Genomic DNA, 16,680 nt, shown 5'->3' on the forward strand with positions numbered 1-16,680 from the left:
AGGAGGTATGGCCAAAGATTATATAGCGGCGCTATACAATCTTTGGTATGGCATGCAGAGCGTCATTTCGACGATCGAGCATTCTCTACTTCTACGGAGCGCCATTTATGCCTTTATTTACTTACGAAATAGAAATAGTACTACGGTAGCTGCTCCAGTGGACCAAATTTAGCACTAGTGGAGCGCAGTGATATAAAATAGAAATAAGTCACTAATTTTAATATTCTTTTCGTATGTTAATACACTGTGCTCAAGTGGACACAATTTGGCGCCAGTGAGGAGCACAGTGATATAAAATAGAAATAAGTCACTGAATTTTAATATCTTTTCGTATGTTAATACACTGTGCTCAAGTGGACCCAATTTGGAGCCAGGGGAGCACAGTGATATAAAATAGAACTAAGTCACTGAATTTTAATATCTTTTCGTATGTTAATACACTGTGCTCAAGTGGACCCAATTTGGCGCCAGGAGAGCACAGTGATATAAAATAGAAAGAAGTCACTGAATGTTAATATATTTTCGTATGTTAATACACTGTGCTCAAGTGGACCTAATTTGGCGCCAGTGGAGCACAGTGATATGAAATAAAAATAAGTCACTGAATTTTAATATCTTTTCGTATGTTAATACACTGTGCTCAAGTGGACCCAATTTGGAGTCAGGGGAGGAGCACAGTGATATAAAATATAAATAAGTCACTGAATTTTAATATCTTTTCGTATGTTATTACACTGTGCTCAAGTGGACCCAATTTGGAGTCAGGGGAGGAGCACAGTGATATAAAATATAAATAAGTCACTGAATTTTAATATCTTTTCGTATGTTAATACACTGTGCTCAAGAAGTGGACCCAATTTGGAGCCAGTGGAACACAGTGATAAAAAATAGAAATAAGTCACTGAATTTTAATATCTTTTCGTATGTTAATACACTGTGCTCAAGAAGTGGACCCAATTTGGAGCCAGTGGAGCACAGTGATAAAAAATAGAAATAAGTCACTGAATTTTAATATCTTTTCGTATGTTAATACACTGTGCTCAAGAAGTGGACCCAATTTGGAGCCAGTGGAGCACAGTGATAAAAAATAGAAATAAGTCACTGAATTTTAATATCTTTTCGTATGTTAATACACTGTGCTCAAGTGGACCCAATTTGGAGCCAGGGGAGCACAGTGATATAAAATATAAATAAGTCACTGAATTTTAATATCTTTTCGTATGTTAATACCCTGTGCTCAAGTGGACCCAACCCAATTTGGAGCTATGGGAGCACAGTGATATAAAATAGAAATAAGTCACTGAATTTTAATATCTTATCGTATGTTAATACACTGTGCTCAAGTGGACCCAATTTGGAGCCAGTGGAGCACAGTGATATAAAATAGAAATAAGTCACTAAATTTTAATATCTTTTCGTATGTTAATACACTGTGCTCAAGTGGACCCAATTTGGAGCCAGTGGAGCACAGTGATATAAAATAGAAAAAAAAGTCATTGAATTTTAATATCTTTTCGTTTGTTAATACACTGTGCTCAAGTGGACCCAATTTGGCGCCAGGAGAGCACAGTGATATAAAATAGAAATAAGTCATTGAATGTTAATATATTTTCGTATGTTAATACACTGTGCTCAAGTGGATCCAATTTGGCGCCAGTGGAGCACAGTGATATAAAATGGAAAAAGTCACTGAATTTTAATATCTTTTCGTATTTAATATACACTATGCTCAAGTGGACCCGATTTGGAGCCAGGGGAGCACTGTATAAAATAGAAATAAGTCACTGAATTTTAATATCTTTTCGTATGTTAATACACTGTGCTTACGTGGACCCAATTTGGCGCGCGCGCCAGTGAGCACAGTAATATAAAATAGAAAAAAGTCACTAAATTTTAATATCTTTTCGTATGTTAATACACTGTGCTCAAGTGGACCCAATTTGGCACCAATGGGAGCACAGGGAAATAGTCACATACAAAAACATCGAGAAAAAATACTTCTGGAATTAAAAAATATTTCAAACTTGGTATATATGTTCAATATCGGTTACTCCATCCGTAAACCAAAAGAAAAAATAGTTTCAAGCCACATCAGTGATTTTAATAACTTGCGTTCGCTTAAGATAAGCTCACGGGCGCGCGCGCCAAATTGGGTCCACGTGAGCACAGTGTATTAACATACGAAAAGATATTAAAATTCAGTGACTTATTTCTATTTTATATCACTGTGCTCCACTGGCGCCAAATTAGGTCCACTTGAACACAGTGTATTAACATACGAAAAGATATTAAAATTCAGTTACTTTTTTCTATTTTATATCACTGTGCTCCACTGGCTCCAAATTGGGTCCACTTGAGCATAGTGTATTAACATACGAAAAGATATTAAAATTCAGTGACTTTTTTCTATTTTATATCACTGTGCTCCCCTGCCTCCAAATTGGGTCCACTTGAGCACAGTGTATTAACATACGAAAAGATATTAAAATTCAGTGACTTATTTCTATTTTATATCACTCTTCCTGTGCTCCCCTGGCTCCAAATTGGGTCCACTTGAGCACAGTGTATTAACATACGAAAAGATACTAAAAATCATTGACTTATTTCTATTTTATATCACTGTGCTCTCCTGGCTCCAAATTGGCTCCACTTGAGCAAAGTGTATTAACATATGAAAAGTTATTAAAATTCAGTGATTTATTTCTATTTATATTATTTTGAATGAACTACCAGGGTGTAAACAAAATGTATTTTGAGCCCTAGACTGTGAACGTTTTTTATTATTTTGTTTTGTTTATCTATTACTACGGCATTGCAAATCTTGATATGTTTTATATCAATGTACATGTATATGATAGCTACTCGCAGATGGCGAAGGTTATCCAATGCTACGCATATTTGTATTTGATGTTCGCAATTGTAATTAATGTTAATGTAATCATTAATTTTTTTTTTTTTATTTTGAGTTTCGCATTTTATAATGTACTATTAAATGTGTATGTTTTTATACCCGGTAATGGAAACGGCTATAGAAAACGGGACCCCGCTAATTATTTGCATTCTTAACATATACTATTTATTTCCATCAGATAACGATGTACAGTATCTATAACGACGTTTATGATCTCAATTGTTATGATCTCTCTGATATAACTAAATGCATACAATAACGCAGACAGTAATAGAACCAATAAAGAATAAATATGGGAAGCATAGTCTAGATATCATGTAGTTTAAATGTACGGGGGCTTAGAAACCCTTTTAAACGCAGAACCGTATTTAATTGGCTAAGGGATCAACCCTTCTCCATATACCTCCTACAAGAAACCCACTGCACGCATGAGCTGGAACCTGCGTGGCGTAATGACTGGGGTTCTGAGATTAAATTTAGCAATGGAAAGAATAATTCGGCTGGAGTCTGTATTCTCTTAAAATTAAATGTCAGCTATAAAATAGGAAAAATTTACAATGATCAAAATGGGAAATTTATTATTATGAATATACAAATAGAGGATAAACATATTACAATTGCAAATTTATATGGACCAACTGATGACAACAGTTTCTTTTTTGAACAATTTAATAATAAAATTGAGGAGTTCGCACAGCACTCTCTAATAATAGGCAGAGATTTTAATACAATTCTTGAACCTGATCTGGATAAGAAAAATGTAAGAGGTCAAATTCACCCAAGATCTGTAGAACAAATAAATAGTATAAAAGACAATTATAATTTAATTGACATCTGGAGACAGGAAAATCCAACTAAAACCAAATTTACATGGCACTCCAATCAATCTCCAAAAGTGTTCTGTATAGGTTAGATTATTTTCTTATATCTTATGAACTTTGGTCTCAAGTTGAAAAAACTTTAATATCACCGGGTTTTAAAAGTGACCATTCATTGATTACGTTATCAATACATGGAATAACAAGTAAACGAGGATCAGGTTTCTGGAAACTGAATACAAGCCTTTTAAGTGACCCACAATACGTTAAAGAAATTAAAGAAACCATAAAAAAACACAAAAGAAGAATGTTTAGAAAATAACCCACATACTGTATGGGAAATGATAAAATGTAATACAAGGAGAACATCAATGTTGTATTCTGGAAACTGAATACAAGCCTTTTAAGTGACCCACAATACGTTAAAGAAATTAAAGAAACCATAAAAAAACACAAAAGAAGAATGTTTAGAAAATAACCCACATACTGTATGGGAAATGATAAAATGTAATACAAGGAGAACATCAATGTCGTATTCTGGTAAACTAAATAAAACAATTTAAAAAGACGTGGATCGATTAAATAATGAAATCAAAACTTTAGAAGAGCAATATTGCGTAAACAGTAATGAAAAAATAACCGAAATGATCCAAATTAAAAGAAACGAACTAGAATCAATCTATGACATTAGAACATGTGGCTCACTGATTCGATCCAAAGCCCGTTGGATAGAAGAAGGAGAAAAAAGCACGAAATATTTTCTTAATTTAGAGAGGAGGAATTATAATAAAAAGCATATAACTAAACTTACAACAGATAATGGAGACATAAGTAACCCCGACGATATAATAAATGAAGAAAAACGATTCTGTGAATCATTATATAGTTTTAAAGGCGAAAATTACAATGTCAACCCTGTTGATATTTTTGACACGATACACATAGATAAAATCAATAAAGATGATGAATTTATATGTGACCAGCCCCTTAGAGATACTGAATGTTTAGAAGCATTAAAAACAATGGATAACAATAAAACCCCTGGGACAGATGGTTTTCCTGCCGAGTTTTATAAACTATTTTGGAATGATATAAAAGATACGCTAATTAACGCTTATAGTAGGGCGGCCAATGTGAGCTTTTTCATCATGGGGGGCATTTTATGTTAATAGCAGGCAACCATGTGGAATATATCCCTTATGGGATGACAAAAAAGATAGGGGTGGATGCCGCTCTCAAATTTCAGGTCAAAGGTCATTTTCAAGGTTATAAGGTCAAATATGGTAAAATAGAGGTTTACGCTGTTTTCAACAACATATAAGCTAATTAAAAGAAATGTAACCATTATTGAATCATTATTGACATATTGCTGTAGATGGTGCAGTTCATCAATTTTTCAACTTACAAGTTTAAAGGTCATTTTCAAAGTCATAAGGTCAAATAGAGCACAGACCTGTTAATTATCGGTATTAATAATTGAAATAAATATAATTTTCATGATAGCCTGGGGCTGATGGTTATAGTGTGGTGTCAAAAAGACCAGAATTGTACTGGGAAGATTTTAAACTTTTTGAGTCACTCCTGGAAGGTGTTCAAGGAATGGAGAGGATGAGTCCTAGAGTATCAAAATAACCGAAATTGGAGGCCTACTGGAATGTCTTAAATTTCATTTAAAAACGGTCACAGAGGGTTTGTGGGTTGGGAGTAATGGGCGGCATGGGCACATGCCAATATTCGAAATTTTTCTGGGATGGAAGGAGGTAACGCTCTGAGGTGGGTATTTCTTCAAGCACTGATATATAATGCCTACTGGCCATCTGGGTAACGGCAAACGATTGAATCACAACCACATATGCATGCTTTCTGTAACAACTTCATCTGGCTCTTTAGTTTACATGCACATGTAACAAGTTCCAAACTGACAACTGGGTTAGGGGCTTCCAAACGACCCGATTCATTTAGGCCACATACTTATAGCTCTGCCTGATAGTTGGCTCGTATGTTCAGGTTCTATGATGTCTGTATTCACCATAGGCGAGTTTTTTGAATTTTAAGTGTTTCCCGAAGTAGAAATACAGGTACTTAAATATTTATTGAGTGAAGTGAAATACTTAATATTTAAGGGAAATATAATAATAATCTTCTTTATTGTATCAAACAAAAAACAATTTAATACAAAAGGTAGTCAAGGTATAGCCGAAGCTAATCAAGCTTGGTACCTTTTATCTTAACTAACTTAAGCTACAAAATTAACAAATAAATAACAGAACTTAAAAGAAAATAAAAATTTGATAACTTCAAAAACAAAACAAAAAATGTTGAATAATAAATAAATAACATAACATAACATAAGTGCTGTATGTACTATACTGTAATAAACAAAACCATATCAGTTCAATAGATAATATCTGATGAATTAACAATATATAAAAACATTGTAAATTATAGATTATTCTTTTATATACTTAGATAAAAGTAATTCTTTAAGTTGTTTAGAGAAAGAAAATCTAGATGTAATTGTTTGTAATTCTAAAGGTAAATCATTCCAAATAACAGCACCAGAAAAAGAAATTCTAAATCGTCCACAATTAATACGACAAGGAGGAATGACTAAATTAAAATAATGATTAATTCTTGTATTATATGCATGATCAGTAGTTTCAAAATAATCAGATAAACTATATATCACAAGTGTTAATGGTATATAGTCACTGAGTCTAGATGGAGGTAGCACCAAAGAGTAGTCTGTTATTATACAGTTCTGCTCAAGAGTACCATATATTTGGCAATATTAAACTTTAGTGTACACTGTACGTGAAAAGTCTTAATCTTAATCAATTCCATTTTCAAGGAGTGGATGCGTTACAAATGATTTCCAGTATGACCTCTTTCCATAACCAGCAAATAATGACGTGCTGCAACCTGTAATGGCATGGAAGCTGGTTAGATTATTCTTAATAGGTTTTCAACCACTTCATTGTTCACTATACCAGACATCGTCCATACTTTTGAAGGCTACTGTTACAAAGTGCATATCATTATAAATTAACATCAACTTTCATGTATAATTGCAAGCTCTTTGTTATTGACATAAAGAATGTCTAATAACTTTGTGATATTTGTTCTCCTCCAAACCGATGAGTGTGGCCCAAAACACATACGGAAGTACAGATTAGTACATTGGGACTATCCTTTCAATCGTGTCACTGTCACAATGTAATGATCAAATACAACAAAATGACGAAATATCTAGGTAACTTGAATAAATACTTGCATAGTCACCAAAATGTTTACAGCCATGTTTACTGCATCCTATAGTGCATGACCATCATGTTTTTACTGTAAGTTTTCTTCTGGAACATCTGTGGGTATTTCAACGCCATCCATCAAGATATGTGAAGTCATATTTGGTTAAAGATATTAAAATTGGGCTATGATCATACTCCAATGGTTGATCAGCAGATTTTCTGTCAGTTTTTGTATACTTTTTTTTTTTAATCGAAACAGTTGCCTTAGGCCTATAGAAATCCGCAAAGGTTTAGAGCGATGCTTTCTCAGTGGCTCATGAAGTTCTAAGTTCTACTGTTTTTTTTCTTTCAATAAGTTGTCATCATTTGTCAGTTCGAAAGAATATTGTGTATTATGTGTGATTCGTGATCAGTCTGACCATGTCATGCAGAACCTTTCAATGAATTACAGCGTTTCTTGTTATACCAATGATTCTATTTTGAATTGATCAATCATCCACTCAGTGTTTAGAATATTGGTTCTGATAGTTTAGATAGGTAAATTTGTTTACCCTTTTAACCTCATTTCTACAACGAATCCAATCGGTTTTTAAATGTGTTGGTGGTTTCAGAAATGACGACTTTGGTTGGCAAACTATTAAAATATATAATTACTAATTGTGAAAAAGTGGATCTCCTATCAGTTCTTTGTGAAATTTAGGTTTAAAAAGTCTAAGCTGATGTCCTCGTGTATTTCTGCTTAGATTGCATCTCATTTGAAGGAAGTCTTCCTTGGCTACACCCTCGAAATCTTTTGAAAATTTTCAATCAAGTCACCATGAATTTGTCTGTCATATAGGGTTGTTAGACCAAGAAACTTTAAACGATATTCATATGAATAAGAATGGATAGCTGGAATTTGATTTGTCGCATGACGTTGTCCTCTTCAAGTGCGTTTATGTCTTTTTGGAGAGATGGATTTCATACCTGGACACAGTACGTAACGTAATGTTTCTAAATAACGTTAAAACCGTCTTTATCCATGTGTATAAAGGACTTCTTAATTACTTAAGGAGTTTTATATTTGTTATCACCGTCAGCCATGATAGCATAGATGCGAAGGCCTCAAGAAGAAGTCCCCAATTACCACTCCTTCCAACCTTGATAAAGTCTAATAGTTAGGGTTTTTGAAAGCAAAGACTCGATACCCAGGTTTCTCTTTCGAGATTTCTTGAAACAACAAACTTCAATAAAAACTTGTATCATTGAAATAATGAAAAAATGTTTAAATAATTACATTATAGGGAGTCTCTGACCCAAACAAAAACATCTCGACATTAGGTCTCTGTTTTCGAAATTTTTCTAAAAACAAATTTCTAAGTATTATTACATTATTATAGGTAATATTAATAATTTTTCTAAAAAGAAAATTCTAAATATTACTGTATTACATTAATTATTATAGGTAATATTAATATTATAGTAAAATACCAATCTTTTGGCACATATGGCGTTTCATACATATAACACTTGACCTATTTTTTCCCGACAAAAATCAAAACGACGACTGGTGGACAACATGAAAAAGACAAATTTACAACAGACTGGGAAAAGCCTATTAAAAAACTGTGTGTACTTTACAGAAATATGTGAAAACAACATTTTGAGAAAATGACATTTTTATATTTAATTTCCTATGTTTTTATGTGTAAAATTAAATGTTTATCTCATAATTACTATAATATGAAGCATCAGTTGATCTTCAGATATACCTTTTTGGATAGATCTGATAATGTAGATGATTTTCCGTGAATAAAAAAAAATACTTTATTTTGACATTGTTTGACCTCTTGACCACATAAACTGACCTTAAAACCCAAAACTGAAGATGGCATCCACCCCTATCGTTTTTGTCACCCCACAAAGGATACATTCAACATGGTTGCCTGCTATTAACAAAAAATGCCCCCCAAACTTTTTATAGAGGACTTTTGTGTATTTGGCCTTTCTACTATTACCATTATTCTTTCCAATCCGGGTTTTTAAGTATCTCCCAGAAACGAGGGGTGATATCACTTATACCGAAAAAAGATAAATCTCCGCTATTATTGAAAAACTGGCGTCCTATCTCGCTTTTAAATGTAGATTATAAAATCTTAGCAAAAGCCATTGCGACTCGTTTAAAAAGTGTGCTGCCATCAGTAATTAATCCTGATCAAACGGGCTTTCTCAAAGGCAGATATATTGGGGAAAACATAAGATTAGTCTATGATGTAATAGAATATGCAGAAATGCACAACAAGCCAAACTTACTGTTTTCGATAAGGTGAAAAGGGACTTCCTTGATATGTCTTAAGAGATTTGGTTGGTAAAAATATGATAAATTGGATAACAATATTATATAAAGACATTGTTAGTTGCGTTATAAATAACGGGATAACCTCAAAATTCTTTAATTTAAAACGAGGCCTACGTCAAGGATGTCCCTTATCCCCATAACTTTTTATAATTTGTGCAGAAATACTAGGTAACATGGTACGTCAATCAGACACATTTAAAGGTATAGAGTAGTGTACAATAATGTAGACATAAGAATTTAGTCAATTTGCAGATGACACTGTGTTTTTTCTCAAAGACCAAAACTCAATTAAACCGATTATAGATATACTTGATGAATTTTCTATATATTCTGGACTCAGAATTAATTATGAAAAAAGTAACATTATGAGAATAGGATCGTTAAGAAACTGCGACTATAAAACGCCATCTGAGAAAAGTATTTCATGGACCAAAGGCCCAGTAAAATACTTGGGTGTTAATATTTCTTGTAATTTTATTGATATTTTCAGACTCAATTTTCCAGATAAAGCTAAGGATGCTGAACAATTATTAAATATGTGGAAACAACGCTCACTTACTTTGTTTGGAAAAGCAACTATTATTAAGTCACTGTTTCTCCCAGTATGTTTTCTCAAATTTACCAGACCCACCCGATTGTTTCCTTCAAGATATTCAAAGTAAAATATTTAAATTTATATGGAACGGAAAACCCGATAAAGTCAAAAGAAAAGTCATGCTTAACAATTTTGACGAAGGAGGGTTAAAAATTCCCCATATTAAGAGTTACTGTACATCTCTCAAATCATGTTGGGTGAAAATATATCTTGATGGAAATCAATCCAAGTGGAAAGTGTTTTTAAAAAGTAAGATTAAAGAGGTTGGAGGAAATATTGTTTTCGAAACCAACTTTTCTAAATCTTCAAAAATATTAAAACAATTTGAAAGGTTCCATAAAGATATACTCTCTGCGTGGAGTGAATACAATTTTGTAGAACCGTATACGATAGAGGACATCTTAAATCAATCTTTATGGAACAACTCATGTTTTGATAAAAGAGAATTTAAAGTTGAAAAAAATTGGTTGGTTCAAAATGTAAACTATGTAAAAGATATTGTGAACAAAGAAGGGAAAATATTAGAACTAGACGAATTTAACCATAAATATAATTTTAAACCAAACTTCTTATTATATCACCAGATTGTAAATTCAATTCCAAAGCTCTGGAAACAGAAATTAATTGAACAAGGTGTAGACACAACTAATGAAGTTGAATCTAAATTACAGACATTTATTTCTTTGAAAACGAGAAATTGTCATTATATCTATAAACACATTATATTAAAAAATGTTGAAGAGCCAATTGGAATTGAATCCAAATGGGAAAAGGAGTTTGACAACAAACTTGATTGGAAAAACCTTTTCTCAAATTCACACGACTGTACAAATGACACCAAGCTAAAAAATTTTCAATTTAAATTTATTCATCGTATAATTTATACAAATACAATGCTCTTTAAGATGTCAAAGGTCGATTCACCAATGTGTAGTTTTTGCAAGGAAAGGCAGGAAACACTGCTACATATGTGCTTTGAATGTGATCTAGTAAAGAAAATATGGGAAAATGTAAAACAATATATGTATCGAAATATCAACAATAACTTAATTATCACCAAAGAAAGTATATGTTTTGGTTTTGGAAAAACACAGTGATGCAAACATTCTAATTTTAATTACGAAGTGGTACATATTTAGTTGCAAAATCAAAGAACAATTACTTAATTTTAATCACTTAATGCACATTTACCAAAAATACAAGGCAACCATATTATTATTTACAAAATGATTTTTATAAAGTGTATTTTTGCGATACATTATTATTTTTTTTTCTTTTAATTCATTACTCTCTTATTTTTGAAAGAGTATTATCGTGTTTCTTCTTATTTGTTTAATAGTTACGCTACCTTTATCTATTAATTTTGTATTATGAAAAAAAAAAAGAAAAAAAAAAGTATGCAGATGATTCTGTTGTTGTTGATAAGACCAAAGAATTAATTTTTGATTTCAGAAAGAAGAAAAGTGTTATCGATAATATTGTATTAAACGACCAAAAGATAGAAACTGTAAAAGAACATAAATATTTAGGAACAACGGTAGATTGTAAATTAAATTGGAATGCAAATACTGTAAATATTTGTAAAAAATGTAATCAACGGCTGTACCTTCTCAGAAAGCTGAACTCTTTCAGAGTGAATAATGATGTACTTTTTATGTTTCACCAGAGTGTTATTCTTAGTGTTGTAACTTTCAACTGTGTTGTTTGGTACAATAGTCTGAGTGCTAATGATAAAAAGAAACTTGACCGTACTATGAAAACTGCTAGTAAAATAATAGGAAGGAATGTCAATGTTATCGACGCAGTTTACAGGCGCGATGTTATTAGCCAAGTTAAGAAAATAATGGAAGATAACTCACACCCATTGAATGATAAATATGTTGTTAATAAATCAGCTAGAATTCGTCCTTTAATGTGCAATACCACTCGATGTAGGAAATCATTTGTCCACAACTCTATTCATGTTTCCAACACAACATTCCAAAGATAGTTTGTTTACTTCTGTATATAGTTTTAATGTATTGTATTGATATTTTTAATGTTTTATATATTGTATGTGTTTTTAAGCATCAAGGAACACCAATTTCATGTTCGCCTTGTTGTGTTCATGACAATAAAGATTTATCTTATCTTATCTTAATTGCAATACGCAGACGTTACCACTGTGAAATGTTATTTGTGCGTGTAAAAACGCGTCATGGTATATGCGCGTATTGCGTAAATCATAATTAATAACTTTTATTGTAGACACATGGTCGTGTTTATAATATTGCTATACGATCTTTGATTGCACATCAACAAGGATATTTCAAATTGTTCATTGTATCATTGAAATTGATTTTCTATGGCCCTACAGTTAAAAAAAAAGCTTAATGTCTTCAAAATCACCATTTTTACATAGTGTGCAAATACCTGTGGTTATATTTGACCACTTGCATGTTGCAAGTGTTTGATCTAGCCTTAAACTTTAAACTGGCACCATAAAAATTTGTTTGACAAATATACAATTATGATCATAGGATCTCACAAAAACATAAATTATTCAGATTTAAATATCAACACTAATGGCCCGGGGCGTTTATTCGAGGGTTACATAAAAAAAGTAAATATTTCTTTCCCAACATAACATATATCAGTAATGTATATACCAATATTTCAAAATAGGGCTGCTAGAAATAAATTATCACAAAAGTTCTGAAGCTTTAGTAACATATATATCTAAACTAGATTTCATCTCAACACCAACATTATACTAAGATTGCTCTATAACACAATGCCAAATTCAAGAAATTTATTCAAAGAACATGATATTAAATTATAATCCGTTTATAGATCAAACACCTAATAATAAATTTAAAAAAAAGTTTTCCCTTTCAGGTAGCTAATTTGTGGAATAAACTAGTACAGTAATATAAAATCGACTCCAAGTATAAATGATTATAATATGTATATAAATAAGTATATATGAATGTATACTTTTTTTATTTAAAAATTTTTTTTAGTGATACTGTATTTTCATTTCATTTATTAATTTACCAAAAATGGTAAGGGACAGCTAAAGAAAAAAAATCTCTATGACCCAAAGGCCAGCTGTCCCTTTAAAAATACATATACAAATAAAAAATACATTTAAAAACATGCAAGGGATGCAGAAATTATTTAAAAAAATAGTTATAGCACCCATCTCCTGCGTTTTAGGAGATGTCTGTGGGCAGACTTTAATTTTGTTCCTTCTGACAGGACTAGGTCTTTGGCCTGGAATTGTGGGTGGCAAATTTGCACACATTTAATTTTGGGGTGATGATAAACATTTTGTAAATTTCCCAGTTGTTGTGTTTGAGTTTTTGGATTGTAAAAATGTAGTTTTTCTTTGTGCCGTGTCACCAAGTCATATGGTGGAGTTACTGTTTTTTGAAATAATTTCTGCATCCCTTGCATTTTTTAATTCTGTTTGTTATATTTACTAGTTCATATGGTTGCTGCTGTGGTTGTTGTGGTGATGCTTCTGTGGCTCCTGTCATTTTTGTTGTTTTTTACTGCTGCAGCTCTTGTTGTTTTTGTTGTGGGTGTTGCTGCTTTCTTTTATGTTGTTGTCGTTGTTGCTGCTGTTGTTGTTCATTTTTGCAGATGTTGCAAATGAAGTTTTTTTCCGATGAAAAGTTCCTTTTTGGCACATCTAGACAATCTTAGTGGTACCATTTGTTGCATGTGTCACATGCAACCTAATATTTAACAAATAAAAATGAAATTTGATTTTATATCTCAAACAGATTTGGGTATGTACCCTGAATAGTTGATAACAACATTAAAATGAATACATAACGGTTTAAAGACTAAAAGGTAGTACATTTCAAAGGGGTAAAAAGCGGGTAAAAAGACACTGACAGGCAGATGAAATAGGGGTATTTATTTAAAAATTCACACCCTCTTGCTCCCCCTTCCCCCTTCCCTTCTATCTCATATTAGTATGTGGTATTTATAGACTTAAGTGATAACTCTTCACAATTATAGCTATAAATAAGAAAACATTTGAAATTAGTAGCATTATTATCATTAAATTCCAAAAAGTGATAATTACGCACCCACTGTGTTGATTTGGGTTTGGGTCTTGTCTCTTCTTCATACAGACCACTTGGTACCTCCTCATTACCACAAAACCGGCAATATGGTGTTAAATTTTCTGAAAGATAAATTCAAAAATTAGGATTTTTTTGTAAATACAAAAAACATTAGGTAGCCATTTTGTCTGACATTTTTGTTACTTTTTTGTTTTTAGTAAAATTTGAAATATCAAGAATATAAAACTATAATTTACCAGATGCCATCAATATCTGTACTCCAATCTAAAATAATTAAATGTAAATAAATGCCATAAAACAACGTTAAGAATAATGTATTTATAAATATAACAACTTACCTGGCTCATGATGTGGTTCTGTAACATCATCTGTTAACAAAAGATAATTATTATAAACTTGATTTGCTGAAATAATTAAATAAAAGAAAATGCCATAAAACAACATTAATAATGATGTATTTATAAATATAACAACTTACCTGGCTCATGATGTGGTTCTGTAACATCATCTGTTAACAAAAGATTATTATTATAAACTTGATTTGCTGAAATAATTATATGTAAATAAATGCCATAAAAGAAAATTAATAATGATGTATTTATGAATACGACAACTTACCTGGCTCATGATGTGGTTCTGTAACATCTTCTGCTAGAAAAAGATAATTATTATAAACTTGATTTGCTGAAATAATTAAATGCAAATACATAAAACATATTGAATACTTACATATGCACGTTAATTTATAGAGACATGTATTTACATTGTCTTCATGGCCACAAACAATTCCTAAAGACTATAGATTGAAAAGATGAGTTTAATTCAAATGTTATTATTTTACATTATGTACTTGCGTAGATCTTCATCATCATTGTTTTTTGTCTCTTCACAGATACTTTTTTCTGTGTTACTCTCATTGCATATACGGATGTGATCAAGGCTTGTTCTTGATTTCAAAACACTTCCATTTTCATCTTTTAGTGTGACAGTCTTACCTTTAATGGATGCAACAATATAGGGACCACTGAAGTTCGATTGCAAACGATTTCCTTTAATATTTCGTTTTCTTTGGTTGAATTTTAAGACTTTTGAACCTACTTCAATGGCTGGTTTTTTAAACTTTTTGTCATATTTTGTTTTGTATTGTTTCTGTTTTTCTTTATATTTTTTAGAACAGCTTTGGTCGGTTCTTTGATGGCATTGCCTCTGTTTTTCATCATTTCTTCATTTGCCTCTGTTATGCACGATAGGTTTGATAACTGTTTTTAGAGATACAAATTTATACTTAATATCAGAACACTAATAAATTTAAAATTGCACAATTGATAATAACGATAATAATTGAAACCATAATTTTATTTGTGGGTTAACAATAATGTGGCAACTGCTCAAGGGCGGGTATTTATTTTAGTTTCAACGTGCTGATTAAATATTATAATTGTAAAGATGCACATACCTCTTTATTAGTTATCCGCTTGGTATACCAAGCGGATAACTCCTTGTTATTGTACGAGATCAACATTTTTTTTCTGTATTATTCTTCTTTCCTTCCTTCCTTTTTGTGAGTCGCGTTTCTCTAAAATGTGTAAACATAACATTTCATAACTGTGACAACATATGGGCATTTACGTGAAGTTGTGCACCTCCTATTTTTGAATGACGTCATAGTTGCGCAACGTGACTTACGCGCAATTTTATGAATTTCAATGATTGATCATAGATTAAAAACCAAAAGTCATTTAGTATTGACACTTTGACAAAATTTAAGTCATATCAGGGGCAAACTTTCTACGGATTAAAAATGGCATGTTTCACAAGAAGTTACGCGCGCACGCGCATTTAAAATTTCAAAATGCGCAAAATTAATTTCTAATCAACTTTTTACGCGTTTCATGTCATTTTGAGCATGTCAAAAATTCCCACGGGCGCGCGATTTTTTACGCACGCGGTGCGCACGTAGCGATAAAAACATATTTTTTTCTCTTGAATTATATTTTTCAAGCCTTTCCTAGTAATTTTGAAAACAATTTAGAACTTTTCCAGTTTAAATAACGCCATACGAACACGTTGAATTAGACAATTTGTGCGCGTTTTTTATGAAAAAGCTTAAAAAATCATCAAAATAATGTCTTTTTTTAAACAGTCATAGTTTCTAAAATAAACCGTGAACCGTTTATTTTTATTACAAAATCTAGAAGTTGATGAGTTGCAGATATCGGATCATGCATCGATAAGGCCAAAAAAACATTGTGACGTAATCGTATGGCCACACGAATGTAAAATATAGGATTTTTGTCTGTTTCGTTATTGCTCATCACATTCAATGGAGCGCATCACGCTTATCTGTATTCATTTTTCTCCTATATTTATATATTGTCTAGGTTAATCAACTTTCTTTAGCATGAGATAAAAATATTTTAATTTTTATAACGTCATCATGCCTAAAAATTTTAATTACGTGGGTCATTAATTTCATCTTTACAGTAAATTTTAATCTGTAATAGCTCGTAAGAATAAAATGTGATAATCACGATTAAAACGTTTTCTGGAAGCTATAGGATTGTAGATACGAATTCATGTAAACATTTTGCCAATCGGATGTTGTGACGTCATCATATTGCCAGTTGAATAAAAAGAGTCGTATTTTCATATTTTGCGTAATAGTTCATCACATTTAAATGTGCGCGCACC

General features: G+C 31.7%; 1 long non-coding RNA gene across 1 annotated transcript; it reads right to left on the minus strand.

Moving 5' to 3' along the window:
• Positions 1 to 10,789: 10,789 nt before the first annotated feature.
• LOC140039786 (uncharacterized) lies at positions 10,790 to 15,319 on the minus strand. The gene is made up of 7 exons (XR_011842591.1): positions 14,985 to 15,319; positions 14,608 to 14,640; positions 14,468 to 14,497; positions 14,328 to 14,357; positions 13,993 to 14,090; positions 13,375 to 13,632; positions 10,790 to 10,896 (listed from the first exon to the last, which is right to left on the minus strand). It is a non-coding gene; the product is annotated as an uncharacterized lncRNA (long non-coding RNA).
• Between the last annotated feature and the right edge of the window lie 1,361 nt (positions 15,320 to 16,680).

This window comes from Antedon mediterranea, chromosome 2 (assembly GCF_964355755.1).
Source record: "Antedon mediterranea chromosome 2, ecAntMedi1.1, whole genome shotgun sequence".
Taxonomy (NCBI): domain Eukaryota; kingdom Metazoa; phylum Echinodermata; class Crinoidea; order Comatulida; family Antedonidae; genus Antedon; species Antedon mediterranea.